Source organism: Scyliorhinus torazame, chromosome 15 (assembly GCF_047496885.1).
Source record: "Scyliorhinus torazame isolate Kashiwa2021f chromosome 15, sScyTor2.1, whole genome shotgun sequence".
Taxonomy (NCBI): domain Eukaryota; kingdom Metazoa; phylum Chordata; class Chondrichthyes; order Carcharhiniformes; family Scyliorhinidae; genus Scyliorhinus; species Scyliorhinus torazame.
In genome coordinates, this window is record NC_092721.1 from 143,133,326 (window position 1) to 143,156,863 (window position 23,538).

Sequence of the window (23,538 nt, forward strand, 5' to 3'; positions counted from 1 at the left end):
TGCTGAAACACCGGAGCACCCCAGACTCCCCCCTCTCCTGTCGCTAGCACATCTGTTGGGCAGCGGACAGAACACGGCGGCACCACATCACCTGGGACACCTGAGCAGCAGCCGGACCCATCGAGGCCCGGTTATCCCAGAAGACGCCCGTCAATGGGGACGTAGGTCTCATGGCGGGTATTTTCGATTTTTAAAAGCACATGTGAACCTCACCATCAGGAGCTCCCCCCAGTGGAGGCGGAGAATCGCAAATGACCCCGAGAATACCGGGTCAGGCCCGCTAATAATACGCAAATGGCGTTTACTGTACGTGTGCACTGGAACACATTGACGCTGCTGTCGAGGCACTGGGGAATTGCGATCAGGCTAATTTCTTCACAAAACTTGAGCTGTTACGGCTTTGGAAGACTTATGCTTTGCACCTTGTATCTGGCTGAGGTAATACTTGTGGGTGATGCAAATGCAATTTAAGATTTGCAATCTAAGATCTAAGTTGTACAAGGACCTGCCATGATTGAGCAAAAAGTATGTGCTAGGTGACAGGCAGCACTGAGGTATGGGGTTTTAGGCCACTTACAAGATATGCAGTAGAATTACTTAGATTCTTTCCTTGGCTGGACTCTTTCAGCAAACCATCTTATGCATCTGTTCCTAAGTACTATCCATGGCATCGAGGCAAGTCACTAATCCCTGCCAGAAATAGTACACTGTCCATGAGGAAGAATGTTCTGAAGTGCCAAATGAGGCAACATTCCTTATTTTCACATACATCAGTGTATGTGCATTTAGCCATTTGTCAAACAGGCGGTTGAATGTTGTACTCCTCCATCACTCACTAGCAGAATCTGTTCTTATGCCTTCACATTTCCTTCTATTTTCTTCATGCTGGATCCTTCTTTCCCACTTCTCCACTCCACTTTGCCATTTCAGCCTTGATCAAGGCTTCTTTTTATGTTCATGGCAGTGAAATTAGTTATAGTTTAATGCTGAGGTTAACAGACCATTAAATGGCTTGTGATGGAGCAATGTGAATGGTTGTGATGCCACCAGGAATGGGTCTCTCAGTGCAGAAGTTCATTATCTGGGTGATAGTCTGACTTACATGGCCACAGTTAAAATTCGAGCGGTTCAAAATGTTCCACTTATGGAGCAAGCGACCACAGCATCTTCCTTTAGCCCATTTAATCAACAGAATCATAGAATCGCCACTGCACAGAAAGAGGTCATCCAGCCCATTGAGTCTGCACCGACCTTCTGGAAGAGCATCCTACCACGGCCCAATCCCCCGCCCTATCCCTGTAACCCCATAACCCCACCGAACCTTTGGACACTTCGGGGCAATTTCTCATGGCCAATCCACCGAACCTGCACATCTTTGGACTGTGAGAGGAAAACGGAGCACACAGAGGAAACCCATGCTGACACGTCAATGATATACAAACTCCACACAGTCACCCGAGGACAGAATTGAACCCGGGTGCTTGGTGCTGTGAGGCAGCAGTGCTAACCACTGTGCCACCATGCAACAAATATTAATTTTCGGGCAGCACGGTGGCCCAGTGGTTAGCACTGCTGCCGACAGCGCTGAGGACCCGAGTTCGATCCCGGCCCCGGGTCACTGTCTGTGTGGAGTTTATACATTCTCTCCATGTCTGTGTGGGTTTCATCCCCACAACCCAAAGATGTGCAGATTAGGAGGATTGGCCATGCTAAATTGCTCCTTAATTGGAAAAAAATAATTGGATACTCTAAATTTATAAGACAAAAACAAAAATTCATTTTCAAGTTTGGATTAAAATGATCACTTGTCCTCAAATGCAGGGGACAGTTGCACAGGCAGGTCAAATATTCTGCTTCACCGACTTTCTGCTCCTTGTAAGAGGTCAAAAGGTGCACAGGCCGTTCACAATAATTATGGACTGGTATGGAAAATAGTGGACATGCAGTCAACTGCACTGCTGACTAGTTTTCGGACATCGGCCTCTGCAGATGTAGCAGTATTCCATGCTTTGCTCAACAGGCACAGCCTTTAACAACTGATAAGATAAGCCCTCTGAGCCAGATGTACATTCGCATTATTATCAACCCCAATATAAAAGTTGTTTGAACTTCACTTTGATTGTGCACATCACCTAAGTTCCATTTGATTATCTTATTAGTTAGTAATTCTTTCCTCAAGATGTGTTTCTCAAGTTTTCTCATTCATCGCCAAAGATGTCCTGCGGAATTCTCTGTTGGCAGGATCCTCCACTGGCAGCATACCCACGCCCGACGGCGTGATGTGGCCACAATGGGAACCCCATTGGCCACCTGCGGGAATGGAGAATCTCGCTGCCGGCAGGGACGCGCCACGCCGAAAAAAGCAGCAGGCGGACCAGAGAATCCCGCCTCATTCTTTCGAAGGTTGTGAGGTTGGTACAGATGAATTACAAACTCTAGTAGTAATACCCTAACCTTAGTGTACATGCACAAGAGCTAAAAAGCTGAGAATTTACAGGAGACTTGCCATTGTAATGGTGAGTTGGCATTTTGTTGTGCAAAAGTCCCAGGAAATTACAGCGTAAGTGAGTTACACCATTACGTAGGCCGTGCTATAATTTTCTGGGATTTCAATGTTGCTTTTCCATTTTCATCATTGAGAAAGTTGAACACTCAATTGTCATAGTTCTCCACTGTTAAAATGAATGGCGTAATCAAGTTTGCTCAGTTACTCCCATTGCATCATTCCTACTACTTAGGCCATCATATCTTGAAATTGAAAACCTGTAGTTCATTTACCTTTATTGAACGTTTTTCTGCATCTAACCCTAACACCTTTGAGTTTATTGGGCATTAACTGTGACATATCTGATTCGCCATTATGATCACTGTGGCGTATTCTAATCAGTTCATCACCAGTATTTGGCATAAATTCACACTGGGGATATTTTGCTCGAGCTTACACTGTTTCAGGATATTTCAGGAGTTTTGTTGTGCTGATGGGAAGGAGTTAATAGATGGGTCATGCTTTCAGCAAGTCCTGATTAAATGTGTTCATTTTGCCAATGCAAATAGGAGCCCGAAAACTTTAATGTCAAGATGCTTAATTTTTAAAAAACAGGTATAAAACACAATTAGTCACTTGAAGAACTGGCCATGCCAAATGTAATTTGCAAACTGTGCTGCAGGCAATGGTATAATACAAAGTTAAATATTTAAAAAGATGAAAGTCTTGAGTATAAACAAATGCCAAATCTGCCAGAATAGATTGTAAGCTGGTGTTAATGCTAGCAACCTGGTCTGGTCTCAGCTCAGACATTCATCCTTCCAACACTCAATGCAGTTCAGCCGAGGACGGTATTAATATGAGGAAAACCATTCAGGCTGTTTGGAGATCCAACTGCTTTAACAGCATTGTGGGCCAAATTTATCCTTGTGGAACAGAGTTCACGACCCAGAGACTTTGTTCTTCCTTGTGAGACCGATTATGATTTCTAAGTGACAATCAGCAATGGCCCTGCTCTCAAAGTGCATAAAAGCAAAACAGTGCGGATGCTGGAAATCAGAATAAAAATAGAAAATGCTGGAATAATTCGGCAGGTCAATTGGCATCTGTGGAGAGAGAAACATAATCCGTTTCAATTCCAATATGGCTCTTCTTTGGACTTCATGTATATTCGTTGCATTTATTTTTCCCTCTTAAAATAAAATTTTATAGTAAAATGCAAGACAATGTGGGATTAATTTTTCATCTTCACCTCCTCTGATTGAGCAAATTGTCTGCCCGTTATGGAACTCACATGGCTTGCAATGATATGGAAATTAGAGAGGTTCTATAATGTCTGACTGATCTACTCCAGCATCCTACTGCCTCGGTGATGCAAGGAAAATCTACCCCGAGGCTTGAAAGGGTTAATATCGTTAAGACATTTTTTGATAAATGCACTGCGTGAATGTTCTACAGAGCAGGAAGCTCCTGATTCCAGTCATTAGCCTGTGCCACTTAACCTGATCTCATCAAAGGTCACAACGAACATTACAATTGACTCCAACATCTCAGGGATATGGAGGGAGACAAGTATCAGTCAAGTTCCTGCTCAGGATTGTTTGTCACTGTTGGAAATAATGTTTGGCTATGTATGGAGTTTGGTCAGAATTAGAGGTGGCTGTGATGCTTAAGGGGCTGATGGTGGATAGGCAATGGCAGACATTTAAAGAACACATGGATGAACTTCAACAATTGTAAACCCCTATCTGGCGCTAAAATAAGATGGGGTAGGTGGCTCAACCATGGCTAACAAGGGAAATCAGTGTTAAAGCTGTCATGCGAGAGTACCTTTAAGACATGGATGTTTAAGCAATGTACCTTTAAGAAAACAGTGATGGGACTTCCGGTTGCGGCTATGCGGAGCTAAGCCGCACGATTCGGCAGCTCCCGTTATTACGGACTTTCGGGATGGTTAGAGGAGCCCCAACGAATTTTTTTCGAAGACAACCCGTGGGGAAGGGAAGAGAGAAGTCCCCCTCCAACTTTTATGGACCGGACCAGAAGTGAAACGGCCAGAAAAGCGGCATTGGAGCAGCGGGAAAAGCGAGGGGAAAAAAACAAAATGGCGGCGGCCGCGAACAAAGCGGAGTGCGGGCCGGAGCTGCAGGAGTTCATCAAGCGCTGCTTCGAGGAGCCGCGCAAGGAGATGCTGGCGCCTATGCTGTCGGCAATTGAAGGACGAGGGATGACCCAGAAGGCCCGCGAGGTAAAGATCCAGGAGGTACAGAAAAGAGTCAGTGAGAATGAGGACGAGCTCTTGGGCCTGGCGGTGAGAGTGGAGCAGAACGAGGCGCTACACAAGAGGTGGGCGGGAAGACTCGAAGACCAGAAGAACAGGTTGAGGAGAAAGAATCTGCGGATCCTGGGTCTCCCTGAAGGAGTGGAGGGGGCCGATGCCGGGGCATACGCGAGCACAATGCTCGGGGCGATGATGGGCGCGGAGGCCCCTTCGAGGTCTCTGGAGCTGGACGGGGCACACCGGGTGCTGGCGAGGAGGCCCAAGGCAAATGAGCCACCAAGGGCGATGGTGGTGAGGTTTCACTGGTTCACGGACAGAGAAAGGGTCCTAAATGGGCCAAGAAGGAGCGGAGCAGTAAGTGGGGCAATGCAGAGATCCGAATTTACCCGGACGGAGGTTGCAAAGCGGAGAGCGGGTTTCAACCGGGTCAAAGCGGCGTTGCACCGGAAAGGAGTGAAATTCGGAATGCTGCAGCCAGCGCGACTGTGGGTCACATACAAGGACCAACACTATTTATTTCGAAACGCCTGAAGAGGCGTGGACCTTCAGACAAACCGAAAAGTTGGACTCTAACTGAGGGTTTGTGAGGGTGGGGGGATGTTTGAGGTTTGATGTGTGATGGTTGTTGTATAGAGGGGGTCAATCACGCGCAGGAAATGTTACATGGGCTGGGGGAGAGAGACAAGGCCGCGACTGGAGCTGCGCCAGAGGGGGCGGGGCGGGCTTTGGAAAGCGCGGGGTTTTTCCCGTGCGCGGGAAGAAAGGCGGGAAGGGGAACGAAGGAACGCATACTGATTGGGACACTCCCACACGGGGAGGTCAATGGGACGGTGGGGGAAGCCGGGGTCAGCAGGTGTCAGCTGACTTACGGGAGTGATATGGGGGGAGCAAAAAAGCTAGGCAGGGGTCTAGCGGGGGGGAGGGGAGGGGGGGAAGGGCGGAAAAAGGGTTGCTGCTGCACTGGCCGAAAGGGAATGGGACACAGAAGAGGTCGTCGGGGCGGGGGTCCGCCGGCTGGGGGACTGGAGGGTGAGGGAGGCGCGGACACGGGACTGGCCTAGAAAAGGAGATGGCTAGTCGGCGGGGTGGGGGTGGTGGGGGGGTGGGGGTGGGGGGCTGGTGAGAGAGCCCCTCCAATCCAGCTGATAACGTGGAACGTGAGGGACCTGAATGGGCCGGTGAAGATGGCCCGAGTGTTCGCGCACTTAAAGGGACTGAAGGCAGACGTGGTCATGCTCCAAGAGACACATTTGAAGGTGGCGGACCAGGTCAGGTTAAGAAAGGGATGGGTAGGACAGGTATTCCATTCGGGACTGGACGCGAAGAATAGAGGGGTGGCAATATTGGTGGGAAAGCGGGTGTCATTTGAGGCCAAGAATATCGTAGTGGATAATGGAGGGTGATATGTGATGGTGAGCGGTAGGTTGCAAGGGACGTGGGTGGTGTTGGTAAATGTATACGCCCCGAACGGGGATGATGCTGAATTCATGAAGCGCATGTTGGGGCGCATTACGGACCTGGAGGTAGGAGGCCTGATAATGGGAGGGGACTTCAATACAGTGTTGGACCCAGCACTGGACCGCTCCAGATCAAGGATTGGAAAGAGGCCGTCGGCGGCCAAGGTGCTTAGGGGGTTTATGGATCAGATGGGGGGAGTGGACCCATGGAGGTTTGCAAGGTCGCAGGCCAGGGAATTTTCTTTTATCTCCCATGTGCACAAAGTCTACTCACGGATAGATTTTTTTGTTCTGGGCAGGGCGCTCATCCCGAGGGTGGAGGGGACAGAATATTCGGCCATAGCCGTTTCGGATCACGCCCCACACTGGGTGGAACTGGAGCTGGGAGAGGAGAGGGACCAACGCCCGCTGTGGCGACTGGATGTGGGACTGCTGCAGATGAGGTGATGTGTGGGAAGGTGAGGGGGTGCATCGAAAGGTACTTGGAGGCCAACGACAACGGGGAGGTGCGGGTGGGGGTGGTATGGGAGGCGTTGAAGGTGGTGATCAGGGGAGAGTTAATCTCCATCAGAGCTCATAGGGAGAAGACAGAGGGCATGGAAAGGGAGAGGTTAGTGGGGGAGATTTTGAGAGTGGACAGGAGATACGCAGAGGCCCCGGAGGAGAGATTACTTGGGGAAAGACGACGGCTCCAGACGGAGTTTGACCTGTTGACCACAGGGTAGGCGGAGGCACAGTGGAGGAAGGCGCAGGGGGCGACCTATGAGTATGGGGAAAAGGCTAGTCGGATGCTGGCACACCAGCTCCGTAAGAGGATGGCAGCGAGGGAAATAGGTGGTGTCAAAGATGGAAGGGGAGCGACGGTTCGGAGTGCGACGAAAATAAACGAGGTATTTAAGGCCTTCTATGAAGAGCTGTACAGATCCCAGAAGAGGGGATGAGGCGATTCCTAGACCAACTGAGATTCCCGAGGGTGGAGGAGCAAGAGGTGGCTGGTTTGGGGACACCAATTGGGTTGGAGGAGCTGAGCAAGGGTTTGGGGAGTATGCAGGCGCGGAAGGCCCCGGGACCGGACGGGTTCCCGGTGGAGTTCTACAGGAAGTACATAGACCTGTTGGCCCCGCTACTAGTGAGGACCTTTAATGAGGCAAGAGAGGCGGGGACCTGCCCCCGACAATGTCGGAAGCGACAATTTCTTTGATCCTAAAGCGGGACAAGGACCCACTGCAGTGTGGATCGTACAGGCCGATCTCGCTCCTCAATGTGGATGCGAAGTTGCTGGCAAAAGTGCTGGCCACGAGGATCGAGGACTGTGTCCCGGGGGTTATCCACGAGGACCAGACGGGATTTGTAGGGGGCAGGCAACTAAACACTAATGTGCGGCGGCTCTTAAACGTGATAGTGATACCATCGGAGGAGGGAGAGGCGGAGATAGTGGCAGCTATGGACGCGGAGAAGGCCTTTGACCGAGTCGAGTGGGAGTACCTCTGGGAGGTGCGTAGTTTTGGGTTCGGGGAGGGTTTATCAGTTGGGTTAAGCTCCTTTGCAGAGCCCCGGTGGCGAGTGTATTGACGAACCGGCGGAGGTCGGAGTACTTTCGGCTGTACCGAGGGACGAGGCAAGGGTGCCCCCTGTCCCCCCTGTTGTTTGCATTGGCGATCGAACCCTTGGCCATGTCATTGAGGGAGTCGAATAAATGGAGGGGGGTGGTCCGAGGGGGAGAAGAGCATCGGGTGTCGCTTTATGCGGATGACCTGTTGCTGTACGTGGCGGATCCAATGGAGGGGATGGTGGAGGTCATGCAGACTCTAAGGGAGTTTGGGGAGTTTTTGGGCTATAAGCTCAATGTAGGGAAGAGTGAGCTCATTGAATTACAGGCAGGGGACCAAGAAAGAGGGATAGGGGACCTACCGCTGAGGAGGGCGGAGGGGAGCTTTCGGTATCTGGGGATCCAGATAGCCAGGAGTTGGGGGGCCCTACATAAACTGAATCTGACGAGATTGGTGGAGCAAATGGAGGAGGACTTCAAAAGATGGGACATGTTACCGCTCTCGCTAGCGGGTAGAGTGCAGTCAGTCAAAATGGTGGTCCTTCCGAGGTTTCTGTTTGTGTTTCAGTGCCTTCCCATCGTGATCACCAAGGCCTTTTTCAAGAGAGTAGGTAGGAGTAAAATGGGGTTTGTGTGGGCGAATAGGACCCCGAGGGTAAGGAGAGGGTTCCTGGAACGCAGTAGGGACCGAGGAGGGTTGGCGCTGCCAAACCTAGGGAGCTACTACTGGGCAGCAAATGTGGCGATGATCCGCAAGTGGGTGATGGAGGGAGAGGGGGCAGCATGGAAGAGGATGGAGATGGTGTCCTGTAAAGGAACGAGCTTGGGGGCGTTGGTGACGGCACCGCTGCCGCTCTCGCCGACAAGGTACATCACGAGCCTGGTGGTGGCGGCAACGCTAAGGATCTGGGGCCAGTGGAGACGGCACAGGGATGCAATGGGAGCCTCGGTGTGGTCCCCGATCAGGGGTAACCACCGGTTTGTCCCGGGGAAGATGGACGGGGGGTTTCAGAGCTGGCATCGGGCGGGGATTAGAAGAATGGGTGACCTGTTCATTGACGGGACATTTGCGAGCCTAGGGGCACTGGAGGAGCAGTTCGAGATACCCCCGGGAAATGCCTTTAGATATATGCAGGTGAGGGCGTTTGTGAGGCGACAGGTGAGGGAATTCCCGTTGCTCCCGGCACAAGAAATTCAAGACAGGGTGATCTCGGGTGTGTGGGTCGAGAAGGACAAGGTGTCGGCAATACACCAGGAGATGAAAGAAGAGGGGGAAGCGCTGGCAGAGGAGCTGAAGGGTAAATGGGAGGAGGAGCTGGGGGAGGAGATTGAGGAAGGTCTGTGGGCTGATGCCCTAGGTAAGGTTAATTCCTCTTCCTCGTGTGCCAGGCTCAGCCTGATACAATTTAAGGTGGTTCACAGAGCCCACTTGACAGGGGCGAGGTTGAGTAGGTTCTTTGGGGTGGAGGACAGATGTGGAAGGTGCTCAAGGAGCCCGGCGAACCATGTCCATATGTTTTGGTCATGCCCGGCACTGGAGGGGTTCTGGAGAGGAGTGGCGGGGGCAATATCTCAGGAGGTGAAAGTCCGGGCCAAGCCAAGCTGGGGGCTAGCAATATTTGGAGCAGTGGACGAGCCGGGAGTGCAGGAGGCGAAAGAGGCCGGCATTCTGGCCTTTGCGTCCCTCGTAGCCCGGCGAAGGATCTTGCTAATGTGGAAGGAGGCGAAGCCCCCCAGCGTGGAGGCCTGGATAAACGACATGGCTTGGTTCATAAAGCTGGAGAGGATTAAGTTTGCCTCAAGAGGGTCTGCGCAGGGGTTCTACAGGCAGTGGCAACCGTTCCTAGACTATCTCGCGGAGCGTTAGATGAAGGTCGGTCAGCAGCAGCAACCTAGGGGGGGAGGGGGGGGACGTCCTGGGAGAGGGGGGGAGGGGGGGAACAGGGGATTGCCTGGGAGGGTGGATGAGCAAGAGATAACATGAAGGGTTGGGGAAACTGGCACGTGCGTGAGAGAGCCAGTGTATAAAGCTATGTAAACATATCATTTCACCATGTATATATCTTGCTCTGTGTGATTTCTTGTTATTTTGTTCCGGGGGGGGGGGGGGGGGGATTATTGTTTGTAAGGGAGAAAAATTGTGTTAAAAAACTTTAATAAATATATTTTTTTTAAAAAGAAAACAGTGATGTCAGAGAGTGGGTGGAGCTGGGCTTTAGATCAGCCATTTTGCAGTTTAGTTTTGCAGTTTGAAAAAGAGCTTTTGTGTGTCTGGGTGTTTCCAGAGAGCTGCAGTTTTAAAAAGCAGCTTGGGTGTGTCTGGGTGTTTCCAGAGAGCTGCAGTTTGAAGAAAAAGAGCTTGGGGAGTGTCTGTGTTTGCAGTGAGCTGGATCTCTGCCATGAAATACTATCTCTGGATCATTTGGGTGATTTAAACTCATAATAGCAAAGCTTTTAACCTGATGTGATTCTGTTTAAGGGTGTTAAGTCTCTTGGAAGTTTAAAGGAACATTTTGAGGAATTATTTACTGTTGCAATATTTTCTGAGTTACCTTTGAAGTAAGCGGTGTTAAGACATCCAATGATTATTTAAGATGTTAAGTTGAGTTCATGGAATAAACAGTGTTTTATGTTAAAAAACCCACGTGTCCATAATTGTAATCCCACACCTAGGGAACAAGCCGTGTGCTAGGAAAAGCAACAAATACATTACAGGGAGAGGTTGGTTGAATTCCATAATACATTTTGGGGTTCTGAAAACGCCTCGTCCATAACAATTGGGGGCTCGTCCGGGATAAAAGTCTATCTATTGGATTGGCTTTTGTGAACTTAAAGACAGTGAAGGATTGTTGCTTTTCCGGTGTGGTATTTTAGTTTAAGTGGGGAGAGTGTTGTGAACAATGGCTCTTTCAGAGGCTCAGAAGTTTTTGGGGGTGGAGAATGTCACACGTGGTACTTTACGGACAGAAACGAAAAACAGACTGTTAGATTTGGCAAGAACATTGCAGTTAACATTACCTGACAAAACACGAAAAGATGAGGTAATTATGGCAGTGGTTAAGCATTTAAAGTTGCCTGAGATAGAGTTTGACTCATTGGAAATGGCAAAAATTCAGTTGCAAATTAAACAAATGGAAAATGAGAAAGAATTAAAGCGGCTTGAATACGAGAGTGAGAGAGAGGAAAAAGAAAGAGAAAGAGAGAGAGAGGAAAAAGAAAGAGAAAGAGAGAGAGAGGAAAAAGAAAAGGAGAGAGAAGAAAGGAGAAAAGAAAGAATAGCCCTAGCAGAACAAAAAGAAAAAGAAAGGGAGATACAGATCAGGGAAAAGATAAAGAGAGGGAGTTTGAACTTCAGAAAATGGCTATGAAACATGACAATCAGTTAAAATTGGCAGAGGTAAAGGGAAACGTACAGTTGGATGATAGTAATGAGGATAATGAGAAAGAGCGTCATAGTCGAAGGCTTGGTGGGAATCTATTTAAATATGTCCAAGCATTGCCAAGGTTTGACGAGAAGGAAGTGGAAGCCGTTTTCATTTCATTTGCGAAGGTAGCTAAACAAATGAAATGGCCACAGGACATGTGGGTGTTACTGATTCAAACAAAGCTGGTAGGTAGAGCTAATGAAGTGTTTGCATCACTACCGGAGAAGGTATCTGGAACGTATGAGGAGGTGAAGAAATCCATCTTAAGTGCATATGAGCTAGTGCCTGAAGCTTACAGCAAAGGTTTAGAAATTTAAGGAAAGAGTTTGGTCAAACATACATGGAGTTTGAAAGGCTCAAACAGAGTAATTTTGATAGGTGGATAAGGGTTTTGAAAATAGACCAAAACGTATGAAGCTCTCAGAGAAATTATACTTTTGGAGGAGTTTAAAAATTCAATTCCTGATGTAATGAGAACTCATGTGGAAGAACAGAGGGTTAAAACTGCGAGATTAGCAGCGGAAATGGCAGATGATTATGAATTAGTTCATAAATCAAAGATTGGTTTCCGACATCAGTTTCAGCCGGCGAGGGATAGAAACTGGGGACATGAGAAATATTCAAGTGGTAAAGGTGATCTGATGGGAGACAATAAAGAGAGTGTGCCTCAGATTAAAAAAGAAATCCAGGAGGGTGGAAAAGAAATGAAAAGTTTCAGATGTTTTCACTGTAATAAACTAGGCCATGTAAATTTGCAGTGTTGGTGGTTGAAGACAAGCACTGGGAAGGCTGATGTGGTAAAACAGGATAAGACAGTGGGGTTTGTTAGAGTGGAAAAGGAAAGCCCAAGGGAAGCGAAGGAGGTGCAAACGATTGTCCAGCCTGTTCAAGAAGTAATTGTTAAGAAGGTGCCAGATCTCTTTAAAGAATTTACTTGTGTGGGTAAAGTTTACTCACGTGTATCAGGAGGAGCAGGTAAAGAAGTCACAATTTTAAGAGATACAGGGGCTAGTCAATCTTTAATGGTAAGAGATGAGGAATTATGTAGTTTGGGAAGAATGTTGCCAGAAAAGGCGGTGATATGTGGAATTCAGGGTGAGAGGACTAGCGTTCCATTATATAAGGTAATGTTGGAAAGTCCAGTGAAGAGTGGTGAAGTAGTAGTAGGAGTAATAGATAAACTATCTTGTCCAGGAATACAGTTTATCTTGGGTAATGATATAGCTGGATCGGAGGTGGGAGTGATGCCTACTGTGGTTGACAAGCCAGTGGAAAATCAGTCAACTGAAGTGTTGAAGGACAAATATCCTGGGATTTTTCCAGAATGTGTCGTAACCAGGTCGCAAAGTCACAGGTTAAGACAAGAGGATAAGTCAAAGAGTGAAGATGAAGTTAAAGTGCAATTAGCAGAAACGATTTTTGATCAGATGGTTGAAAAAGAAAAAGAACAGATGGAGGATGAGGATATTTTTAGTTCAGGAAAATTGGCGGAGTTACAACTGAAAGATGTAGAAATAATACGGATATATCAGAAAGCATATACGGAAGAGTAATCTGAGAGTATACCAGAGTGTTATTACCGTAAAAATGATGTCTTGATGAGAAAATGGAGACCTGTACATATGCAGGCGGATGAAAAGTGGGCAGACGTTCATCAAGCAGTATTGCCAGTAGGGTATAGAAAGGACGTGTTGCGAGTTGCACATGAGGTACAAGTGTGAGGTCATTTGGGAATAAGGAAAACTCAAGCTAAAATCCAGAAACATTTTTATTGGCCTGGACTACATAAAGATGTAATTAAATTTTGTCAGTTATGTCACACATGTCAAGTGTTAGGGAAACCTCAAGCAGTGATAAAACCAGCGCCCTTAATATCCATTCCAGCATTTGAGGAACCTTTTACAAGGGTCCTAATCGAATGTGTAGGACCGCTTCCTAAAACAAAAAGTGGGAATCAATATCTTTTGACTGTAATGGATGTGTCTACTAGGTTTCCAGAGGCCATTCCAGTACGTAATATTACAGCTAAAAGGATTGTGGAGGAGTTACTTAAATTCTTTACTAGATATGGACAACCCACAGAAATTCAATCGGATCAAGGATCAAATTTTACTTCAAAGTTATTCAAAGAAGTTATGGATAGCTTAGGAATAAAACAATTTAAATCAACTGCGTACCATCCAGAATCGCAGGGAGCATTAGAAAGGTGGCATTAAAGACAATGTTGAGGGCCTATTGTCAAGATTATCCAGAGGATTGGGATAAAGGAATCCCATTCGTATTGTTTGTAATTAGGGATGCACCTAATGAGTCAACCAAATTTAGTCCTTTTGAACTAATGTTTGGTCATGAGGTAAGAGGACCACTTAAATTGATTAAGGGAAAATTGGTGGGTGAGAAATCGGAAATTACACTCTTGGATTACGTGTCAAATTTTAGGGAACGATTAAATAGAGCAGGTGAATTGGCTAGACAACATTTGAAAGTTGCACAAAATGTGATGAAACGGGTAGCGGACAAGAAATCCAAAGTTCGTAGTTTTGCCAGTGGGGATAAAATTTTAGTGTTGTTACCAGTGGTAGGGGAGCCTTTAAAAGCTAGGTTTTGTGGACCATATCAGATAGAAAGGAAATTAAGTGAGGTGAATGATGTGGTAAAAACACCAGATAGAAGGAAGACTCACCGAGTGTGTCATGTGAATATGCTTAAAAGGTACTTTGAAAGGGAAGGAGAGAAAAAGGAGGTTTTAATGATTCTAACTCAAAGTGACGAACCAAATCCGGATGACTGTGAATTTGAGATACCTCAAATTAAATTGGAAAATGAGGATGTTCTTAAAAATTGGGGTGAATTGTTAAGTTACCTTCCAGAGGAAAAACGAACTGACCTGAAAGAGTTATTGCTATCACATGGGCAAGTTTGTAGAGATAAATTGGGAAGTACTAAAATAGCTATACATGATGTAGATGTGGGAAATGCTGTTCCTATCAAACAACATCCAGAGAGACTTAATCCTTTAAAATTGGCACAGGTTAACAGAGATTGAGAGTATGCTGAAGAATGGCATAACTGAAGTGGGTTGCAGCCAATGGAGCTCACCCATAGTGATGGTACCTAAACCAGACGGTACCCAACGGTTGTGTGGGGACTATCGAAAGGTGAATGCAGTTACAAGAATGGACTCTTATCCTATCCCATGTTTGAAGGATTGCATTGAGAAAGTGTGACAATCTGCTTTTATTTCCAACTTCCAGACATGGAAAGAACATTTAAAACATGATATGGAGTTCTTTGATCAACTTCAGGAGGCGGGGTTGGTGATGAACCTCGCCGAAAGTGAATTTGGAGAAGCCCGAATCACTTTCCTTTCGGAGTTTCCGATAGCCTCACGACGAAGGGAAATAATGCGATTTCTTAGCATGAGTGGATTTGATCGAACAGCTGTGCAAGAGTATTGTGGCATGATTACTCCACTGATGGAATTGCTGAAGAAACATAAAAAAATTCAATGGCTAGTGGACTTTCAACGGGCATTTGACTGCCTGAAAGTTGTGATCACCAATGCTCCTGTATTGGAGAATTGCAAGGGACTCTGTGGTCAGATTGAACTAAAGTATCTGATTCTAAAGAGAAATGGCGAGGAGTAGAGGAATGGATGGATCATGCAGAGACTTTGTTCAAAGAGACTGTCAATCGAGAAGGATTTCGGTTGGAGGAAGAAGAACAAAGAAAATGGACTATATTATTATGCCTGTTTGCATGTGTTGTTATCTTTGTGAAACGTAAAAGTATTTTTACTGTGTGCATTTCTTAGTGGATGGTGCAAAAGTGAAAAATGAAACCATCTTGAAGTTGATGGGTTTTTTTTTCTTGGGGGGGAGGTGTCATGCGAGAGTACCTTTAAGACATGGATGTTTAAGCAATGTACCTTTAAGAAAACAGTGATGTCAGAGAGTGGGTGGAGCTGGGCTTTAGATCAGCCATTTTGCAGTTTAGTTTTGCAGTTTGAAAAATAACTTGTGTGTGTCTGGGTGTTTCCAGAGAGCTGCAGTTTTAAAAAGCAGCTTGAGTGTGTCTGGGTGTTTCCAGAGAGCTGCAGTTTGGAGAAAAGAGCTTGGGGAGTGTCTGTGTTTGCAGTGAGCTGGATCTCTGTCATGAAAGACTATCTCTGGATCATTTTGGTGATTCAAACTCATAATAGTAAAGCCTTTAACCTGATGTGATTCTGTTTAAAGGTGTTAAGTCTCTTGGAAGTTTGAAGGAACATTTTGAGGAATTATTTACTGTTGCAATATTTTCTGAGTTATCTTTGAAGTAACGGGTGTTAAGAGATCCAATGTTTATTTAAGATGTTAAGTTGAGTTCATGGAATAAACAGTGTTTTGTGTTAAAAACCCCACTTGTCCATAATTGTAATCCTACACCTAGGGAACAAGCCGTGTGCTAGGAAAAGCAACAAATACATTAAAGGGAGAGGTTGGTTGAACTCCATGATACATTTTGGGGTTCTGAAAACGCCTCGCCCATAACAAAACCAAAGAGGAGGCATATAAATTGGCCAGAAAAAGCCGCAAGCCTGAGGACTGGGAGAAATTTAAACTCAGTAGAGGAGGAAAAAGGGTTTAATTTTGAAGGGGAATATAGAATATGAGAGTAAGCTTGCAGAAAACATTAAAAATTGTTTGCAAAGGCTTCTGTACATATGTGAAGAGAAAAAGACTGGTGAAGACAAATGTAGGTCCCTTACAGTTAGTATGTGAATTTGTAATGGGCAACAAAGAGATGGCAGATCAGTTGAACAAATACTTTGGATCTGTCTTCGCTAAGGAGGACACAAACAAACTTCTGGAACTACTAGGGGGCAGAGGGTCTAACATGAAGGAAATCCTTATTGTATTGGGAAAATTGATCTGATTAAAACCCGATAAGTCCCCAGGGCCAGATGCTCTACATCCCAGAGAAATGGCCCTAAAAATAGTGGATGCATTGGTCATCATTTCACAGCATTTTATGGACTTTAAAGAGTTCCAATGGGATTAGAGAGTAGCTACTCTAATCCCACTTTTTAAAAAAGGAGGAAGAGAGAAAACAGGGAATTATTGACCAGTTAGCCTGACATCGGTGGTGGAGAAAATGCTGGAGTCAATTATTAAGGATGAAATAATTGAGCATTTGGAAAGCAGGAACACGATTGGTCCAAGTCAGCATGGATTCACGAAAGGGAAATCATACTGAACAATCTTTCTGGAATTTTTTGAGTATGCAACCGCAGAGTGGGCAAGGGTGAAGCAGTGGATGTTGTGTATTTGGACTGTCAAAAGGCTTTTGACAAGGTCCCCCACAACAGATTTGTGAGCAAAATTAAAGCTCATGGTATTGGGGGTAATGTATTGATGTGGATAGAGAACTGGGGCGTCATTCTCCGCCGGCGGGAGTCTCCGTTTTGCCGGCGCCCGGGGGTTTACCGACGGCGTGGGGCTGCCCCACAATGGGAAACCCCATTGACCGGCCGGTGTTACGGAGACTCCCGCCGGCCGGTCGGGGCAGAAATGTGACGGGGCGGGTAGGAGAATTTCGCCCCTGGTTGGTAGACAAGAAGCAGAAAGTGGGAATAAACGGTCCTTTTCAGACTGGCAGGCAGTGACAAGTGAGGTACTGCAGGGTTCACTGCTGGGACCCCAGCTGTTCACAATATACATCAATGATTTGGATGAAGGAATTGAATGCAATATCTCCAAATTTGGAGACGACATTAAGCGGGATGGCAGTGTGTGCTGTAAGGAGGATGCAAAGAGGTTGCAGGGTGACTTGGACAGGCTGGGTGAATTGGCAAATACTTGGCAAATGCAGTATAATGTGGATAAATGTGAGGTTATCCGCTTTGGTGGCAAAAACAGGAACGCATATTATTTAGGAAAAGGGGGAATGCAATGAGACCTGGGTGTCATGGTGAAACAGTCGCTGAAGGTTGGCATGCAGGTATAGCAGGCAGTGAGGAAAGCTAATGGCGTGCTGGCCTTCATAGCGAGGGGATTTGAGCATAGGAGTAGGGATGTCTGCAGTGAGACAGAGCCTTGGTGAGGCCACACCTTGAGTATTGTGTGCAGTGTTGGTCTCCTAGTTTCAGAAAGGGCATTCTTGCCATTGAGGGTGGCCAGCGAAGGTTCACCAGACTAATTCGCAGGTTTGGCAGGACTTTTGGGCAGCACGGCAGCACTGTGGATAGCACAATTGCTTCACAGCTCCAGGGTCCCAGGTTCGATTCCGGCTTGGGTCACTGTCTGTACGGAGCCTGCACATCCTCCCCGTGTGTGCGTGGGTTTCCTCCGGGTGCTCCGGTTTCCTCCCACAGTCCAAAGATGTGCAGATTAGGTGGATTGGCCATGATCAATTGCACTTAGTGTCCAAAATTGCCCTTAGTGTTGGGTGGAGTTACTGGGTTATGGGGATAGGGTGTGGAGGTGTTGACCTTGTGTAGGGTGCTCTTTCCAAGAGCTGGTGCAGACTCGATGGGCCGAATGGCCTCCTTCTGCACTGTAAATTCTATGATAATCTATGACTAACATATGAAGAAAGACTGGATCGACTGGGCTTGTACTCACTGGAGTTTAGAAGAATGAGTGGGAATCTCACAGAAACATATAAAATCCTGATGGGACTGAACAGGCTAGATGCGGGAAAAATGCCCCCGATATTGGGGCCGTCCAGAACTAGGGGTCACAGCCTGAGAATAAGGGGATGCTATTCGGGACTGAGATGAGGAAGAACTTTTTCTCTCAGAGAGTTGTGAACTTGTGGAATTCTGTACCACAGAAAGCTGTTGGGGCCAGTTCATTGGATATATTCAAGAGGGAGCTGGACGTGGCCCTTGTGGCTAAAGGGATCAAAAGGTATGGAAAGAAAGCGGAAGTGGGATACTGAATTTGCATGATCATCCATGATCATATTGAATGGTGATGCAGACTAGAAGGGCTAAATGGTCCACTCCTGCACCTAGTTTCTGTCTTTTAATGTTTCTATGTGATTCACCCAAAACTGAGTGGACTACCATGACGCATAATATGGGCTAATACAGGGAGAATGACCAGTTGGACAAGGCACAACTGTCCATGGAACCATGGACGGGATTCTCTCAGCCCGGGGCCGGGCCAGAGAATTGCTGCAGCCAGCGCGAATCGTGCCATGCCACCCCGACGCCGGAACGGTGTGGTCGGCGCGGCGCCGGCCAGGGGCCGCTCCACGGGGCCGCCCCCGGCGATTCTCAGCCCGGGATGGGCCGAGCCACCGTAACAGAAAACCCGGGTCCCGCCGGCACCGTTCTAATCTGCTCTTAGTCGGCGGGACCTCGGTGTGGAAGGGTCCAGGGGGGTCTGTTGAGGGGATAGGGGGGGTCCAACCCCAGGGGGGGGGGGCCTCCGTTGTGGCCTGGCCCGTAATCTTGGGCTGGGGGTGTCCTTTCTTCCGCGTCGGTGCCACTGCTCATGCGCGGACCCCACGACGCCCAGTTGACACCGGGATCAGCAGCTGGAGTGGCGTGGGCCGCTCCAGTGCCGTGCTGGCCCCCTGTAGGGGCCAGAATTACTGATCCTGAGGCCATGTTGACGCCGTCAGGAGACGCGACGGCGTATCCGACGGCGTCAACACTTATCCTCTGTCGTGTTCATCACCCTGGGGTAACACGGACTGCAACTGGATGCAGTTGTACTTGAAAGTCGACTCCAAACTTTGGTGGTGGTTCAATACGCTTTATTGAACTTGTTACGCAGTGCACACAGTTCACTGTGGGTTTGACACTCTACTAATCTAAGCTGTCTTACTATAACTAACTAGACCAGACTAGCTCTGAGCCACGTGTAGAAGGTGCTAACTGATATATACACCCTGACTGTCACTACAGTTGTCACCAGTGGAAAGAGGCAGAGTGTTGATGCCTCAAGTGTTTTATAGTGGGAGACCACCTTCTAGTATTCTGCCTGGTGATTGGTTGTGTTCTGTCCTGCGTGTTGATTGGCTGTACTGGGTGTCCGTCACTGCCTGATTTTATCTCATTATGTGCATGACTGCATATCATGACAGCCTCAGGATCAGAGCATCCCACCCCAGATGTTAGAACGAGTCAGTGCCCTCATGAGATGAGAGGAGGAAATCAGGGCAAGGGAAGCTTTATTTTGCTATCAAAATGGCTTCAGCATTGTAAAGAATTTCTCTACCTAGATAATGGACACTGACAGGTCACTGAAAATCCCCAAACTTTTGTTTTATACATGGTCTACATACAGCAGTAATCTGGGAATGGAAACTGAAGTCAGGTATAATGGAGAAAATAGTCTTAATGTGGACCATGAGAAAGGAACCGGTGTCACTGGTCTATGCAAAAAAGCAAAGTCTTGGGGGAAACTCTTGAACACTCTGCAAGTTAATCAGGAGGGCTGAGAATTAAAATATGGGTAGTGGATGTTCTACTGTATTGTTCGATTCAAATAAATGTACTGGGTTACTCAACAGGCAGGGTTATTGTTAGAAAATAGAACAGAGCGATTGAGACCCAACTCATAAAAAAAACCTTTCAAAACTGTGCCAAAGGCTGGGTTCACCTTATCCACTGTTTCTCTTCCAGTCATGATCCTTCCAATATTTAAAGCTACAAATGTTAGGAGGCAGGGAATGCAATGCAAATTTACCAGAATAGTGCAAAGGTTTAAATTATGCATGGGGATTACACAAAGTATTCCCTGTAATTTAGAAAGTAAGGGGTGATTTGATAGACATTTTCAAGATATTAAGAAGAACAGATAAGGTTGATAGAATCTACTGGCACAATTTGAGAAGTCTAAGACTAGGAGGCATCAGGTGCAATTTAACGGAAATGAAACAGAGTCCCGTGTCGAGCGCGTTTAGCCGGGTGTTCCCAGCGTTCGCAGTGCCTAGAGAGACACCACTCTCTAAAGAGACTCAGTTTCATTTTGGGGCCTCAGCTGGGAATGCTCCACCAAGGGCACACTTAGTCCCATTTCCTGCACTGAGGAACTCCATTCGTCAGTACAGGCAGAGATCATGCCACCATTTTTAAGTGGCGCCCTATCTCGAGTACACCCAGCATGACCCCGGATCCCCACAATGTCCCATCTCACCTATAAGAAGGTCATCGAGTCCCCCACACCCCACCTAATAAGGGCAGGGCACCCCCAGGCCCAAACCCCGGCATGGGCAAAATACCACCCAGGTCCCTTGGCACTGCCAACCTGGCACCACTAGCCTGGCACCCTGACAGTGGCACCTGGGCACCCCAGAAATGTCAGGGTGGCATCAGGGGTACCAGGGTACCACCCTGCCTAAGTTCAGCAACCCAGGGACTCCGATCCCCTGGGAGAGTCCGCGAAGTGCCAGTATGCCTGATCCCCATTTGTTGACACCAGTACAAACTGGTGGATGCTCGGGATCTCTGAGGCACGGGGGTCAGATCGCATGCCTTGGATAACTCCAGCGAGTGCATTTCAAAATCTGCACTGTGGGCAAGATCCAGATCTCAACAACTCGCAACATCTCACAGGATCTCGCAAGGAATGGCGAGCCGGGTAAAGCTCATGAGAGACCTCTCGCGAAATTTACTGGCTGCGCCGCGCCCCGGTTCGGATGCGGCACGGCCGTTGGATTCCGCCCATAGACTAAAAATTAGAGTCAGACTTTGTCGAGTGAAAGTTTGAAAGATTTCTGCCACACAGTATAGTAAAAATGTGGGCCTTTTTTCTGCAAATGGCAATTGATGCCAGGTGAATTGTTAATTTTAAATCTGACTTTTGTTAACCAAAGGATATGGGGCAAAGGCGGGTATATAGAATTAGGCTACAGATTAACCAGAATCTCATTGAATGACATCACAAACTGAAGGGCAAGGTTAATATTCCTCCTCTTGTTCCTATGTTAAATAAAAACAAATACGGCACTAAAAAGTCATACTGCCCAAGACCTAAACTCACTGTGAGGATAAACCCCATCCCCACCACACACACATATTACAGCAATATTATTGAAACATTTTATAACTTGCACATGTTATTAATGCTCTGGCCTTCCTTCTGATCCATCATTCCAGCAGAGCTCCCACTGGTCTCACAGTCTTCCATCGGCTTGGGCCTTGATGTCCTGCCGCTGGAACCAATCCACCATCGTTCATTGGACAGCAAAGCAGAGGCGACCTATAAGGGTTTGCCCTTTGACATCACCATGAGTCGTATCACAGGCGAGGTAAAGGATTGGTTTATTGATTGTACCAGCTCCAAAAAAGCTAGTAACTTCATGAAAAAAAGAGAAAGAAAGAATATTGTTAATCTAGCACTTTCTCACATTTCGCAAGAATGTCTCAAAACTTTTCACATCTAATAAACAGCTTTGATGTGCGGTAACATGTTTCGCAGGAAAACACAGCAGTCATTTTGCACACAGCAAGGTCCCACAAACAGTAATGGGACCAATGGCCAGTTAATCTGCTTTTATTAGTATTAGACAAAGAAAGAATGTTGGCTCTCACTCACGTACATGGTCAAAGCGTTTTAACCCAGAAGGCAAGTGTGAACAGAAGTTTTGCCAAGGACTTCAAGAACATGTCAAAAAAACCTTTTCCAAGATCCAGATTTACCAGAAAAGCTCAATAAAATTTTATTATAGTAAAAATGTATGTAATGAGATCAGTGGAATAAAAACAAGTGATTACCTGCCAACTGTTGCATTATTTGTAATCTGGATATTTCCATGGTAACAATGTATACTTATCTATCCTGTCAACACTCTGTTGGATTTATCTAATAGAATCAAGTAGAGTGAACACCAATGTCATAGAACATTTATGAATCAATGAATAATTAATTACTATTTATGTTTACTACGCATTTTTTTTATTGAACTTATATTTTACTGTGATTTCAATTATATTGTTTTGTGAGGAAATTGATAGTATAATGGTTATCTTACAGGCCTCGTCATCCAGAGGCTTGAGCTCATGATCTGAATGCATGCAGTTAAATCCCATCATGGCAACTGAGACATTTCAATTCAGTTATTAAATAAACCTGGAATTAAACAAGGTGGTTGTGAAGAAAAATCTGGTTCACTAATATCCTTTAGGGATGCAAATGCATTCGAGCAGTGCAATTGGCCTTTAATTGCCCTCTGAAATGATTGGCAGGAAACTCCGATAAGGGCAATTGGGATGGGCAATAAATGTTGACCTTTTCAGTAATGACTTAATCCAATGAATGAATTCACAAAATAACAAACAATAGAAAATCCTCCTTATCTGGTATGTATATAAGTTAAAAAGCAAAAGGAATGTCAATGTATTTGTTTCTTTATTGTCAGTCATCTATTGCTTTTTACTTTGGTGAATATAATCATTCAGCCCCTCACCTACTCTAAAAATGGATACTGTTCCTTTCCTTGAGTTAGTTTTTGTTGAGCGTGAAGTTAATCAAGTGGCACGCAAGTGTCAAAACAAGTTTACAGGAAAGTCCTTGGAGATTAATCAGGATTGGTAAGCCAGATTGACATTTCCCTCCTCTCGTCTTGGGAAATCAATGTTTTGGCTGAGAATAACTTGCTCGATAAAATCAGGGGATTATCTTTGAAGCTTTACACCTGAGGATGGTTCAGGAATAAAAATGTGCAGCACAGGCATCTGCTCAGTCATTGGAAGATATATATATAAACCATGTTTTAACAGCGAAAACAGCTTTAATGTCTGTCCCTGGAAGCAACACGTTAAAGTCAGGTGACGGTTTGCATTTAATGGAAAGTGGCATCAAGGACCCCTAGCAAAATTGAAGTCATTGGGGAGTCACAGAGGGAAATGTTCCATTGGTCGGAGTCATACCTAGCGTAAAGGAAGATGGTTCTGGTTGTTCTGAGTAGCCAGGATATTGCTGCAGGAGGTGCTCAGGGTATTACCCTGATCCAACAATCTCCAGTTGTTTCATAAATTACATTTCCTCCATTATAAGTCCAGAAATAGGAAAGTTCCATGATGATTTCACAATGTTCAGCACCATTCACAACTCCTCAGATACTGAAACAGTCCACATGCACATGGAACAGGATCTGGAGAGCATTCAGGTTTGGGCTGATAAGTTTTTCAAGTGACATTCGCACCATGCACGTGCAGGCAATGGCCATCTCCAACAAGAGAGAATCTAATCATCCCCTTTGGCATTCAATTATATTATAGTTGCTGACAAAACAACATCCTGGGGTTTACCATTGACCAGGATGGCACGGTAGCACAGTGGTTAGCACCGTTGCCTCACAACGCCAGGGTCCCATGTTCGATTCCCGGCTTGAGTCACTGTCTG